Here is a 2,628-nt window from a genome sequence, read left to right on the forward strand (position 1 = left end):
AAACTGGTATACCTTTTAGAAAAGATCTGCGAGCATGAATGATGCTTAATTATGTTTATATAGTTATGTAAATGACACATCATGTTCAAAGCAGGGTTCTAGCATTTGATATTCTAATTTTAATGTACTTTGTTATATTTAAGTATCAATTAATATAGCGACGGAAAAAGTAAAAAATGAACACATGGGAAGAAGCTACTTTCAATATGTACTTTAAATGCAACTTACTGTGTCAGAGACAATAGACATGGACGAGAGAAACCAATCAATTTTAAAAAATAAGTTAAAAGGAAATTGACTAAAAAGAAGATAAAATAGGAAACGAAATTACAAAGGAATGAGACCACAAAACTTTAATATACCAAATGAATTAAATCAATTAAGAACTTTGTAACAATTTAGTTGGATCACTCGATACTAAACAATTTCATAATAATTTTTAATCAGGAGGTTGTGAGTTCGAATCCCTCTCCAACATATTGGATTAAAAAAAAACTTTATATCATTCTTTAGGCATTTATTATTTTTATTTATCGATACATAATTATAAAAATTGTGTTATGCAAAAACTTTAACTTCATTGAGAGTTAATCATTTAGAAACATTTATACCTATATTATTGTATATAACTATAAAGTATACATTGAAGTGTATATACTTATACAATATACATTACAGTATGTATCTAATAGAAAACTTTACCAAGACTTTATTCTCTTTTATAATATAAGAGAGTAAAAATGATTTTTTTAATAATGCTTTATTTTAAATTTATTTCAAACATGTATCAACCTCCGAACTATTTTCAAGAATAATGTTTGAAAATTTATAAGTCTGTCGTCTCTTCACTTCAACATTCTTTTTGAAATGATTTGAGATTATATATATTTGGAATAAATTTAAAATAAAGTATTATAAAAAAATCGAGAGAAAAAAAAGCATGAAACTATAATTTACTATAATTATGGTAAGGATATTTCTGTCTTTTCAATTTAAAGGAAAAGGGAAGAAGAGCAAATCAGATTTTAGAGTAAGAATACAAAAGAAAACTTAACCTATCAAACTTTATCCCTTTCATTTTTCGATGATTCTTTTTTTTTTTATAACTTGTTTCAATAAAAGATTTTTCATATCCTAAGCTTAAAAGACCTAAATAATTTAAATTTAAGTTTTAAAAGTTATTCGATTTTTTTACACAGTATTGATTTCTGTAATGTTTAAACATTACAGTTTGTAATGGAATCATCTTTCTTTTATTTTTATTTTTATTTTTATTTTTTTTATTTTTTATTTTTTATAAATGAGAATCTGAAATTCTAAATCCTTTTGCGAAAATGCATGTCTAAACCTATGACGCTAATAATCGATGTAAAAATGACAATCGAGCATCTTCTAATTCATGTTGCCCCTGTTGATATTGCCACATAAAAAATATGGGGAAAAATCAATTTCATTTTTCATAAATGTTATTTATTAATATATAAAATATTTGGTGGAAGAGTCCAGTTTAATTCATAGTTCAACAACAATGAAGAATATGCCACGGAAAAGAACCAAAAAAAAAAAGAAATTTAAGAAAAAAAAGTTAGAAAAGTGGTGCTACTCAGGTGGCGAGTAACAATATTAAATACTTTACTTTAGTATATTATTAACCTCTCATTTTAATCGCTATATTCGTTGATGACATATACATTACTAAATTACTACCCATCAGCTATTTTCTCATTGCATACCATTTAGTGAATCTCCCTTCTATTTCTTCACTTTCCAATATTTGGTTTTTGCTGCTACTATTTTCATAAAAATAATAATTAAAACTATACAAAAACTAAATAACATAATGGTTTTCTAACCTTCTCGCTAGTGCAAGAAACCATGGTGGAAAATTAGCAGTTCTCATTTCTCTCGTCTCTGTCTTAGCACAAGAGAATTCTGTCTCTCTAATATTTATATATATTTTTTCATTGGAATTTGAATAGATAACTGTTTCTTTTTTTTTAAAAAAAAAAAAAGATAGCTGTTTTATTTTATTGATGATGATTATAGAAGCTAAATTTGTAACAGCGTTTGCTAATAATTATCAAGACTGAAATAACCGTGCACCGGAAAAATTCAATTGGCCGTATTCAGTTGCAAATTAATTGAATTTTCTTTTATTTATTTAACTAATACAGTAGAATACCTTTTCTCAAAAAAAAAAAAATACAGTAGAATACCTACCATCTTTTGTAGTTTTAATTAAATTTTATAATCATTGCCGTGAAGAGGAAAAAACAGAAACGTATAAAACTCCAACATAAAAAATTAAATGCAATTTTAAATTTCAAGTGTTTGTGAAATTGGAGTAAATAATATGTTTGTAATTTATTAAAAATGATAAGTTTTTCAAGGATGCTTGCTTTTTAATATATATATATATATATATATATATTCCATCGAAAAAATACCAAGCGAAGGGGAATATAAACTATATAGAACATGAAATAGGACTATGTTAAAGTTAAAAAGAAATTTTTAATACAAAACAAAGGTTGAAAGGTTGACACAACTGAAACACAAAACGTTTATTAAAATGGATTAGAAAGGGCAACAACAAAAAAATGTAAAGTATTGGATAACAACATGCCA

Source organism: Momordica charantia, assembly GCF_013281855.1.
Source record: "Momordica charantia cultivar OHB3-1 chromosome 8 unlocalized genomic scaffold, Mcharantia_2.0 BLBB01000008.1, whole genome shotgun sequence".
NCBI classification, from domain to species: Eukaryota; Viridiplantae; Streptophyta; class Magnoliopsida; order Cucurbitales; family Cucurbitaceae; genus Momordica; species Momordica charantia.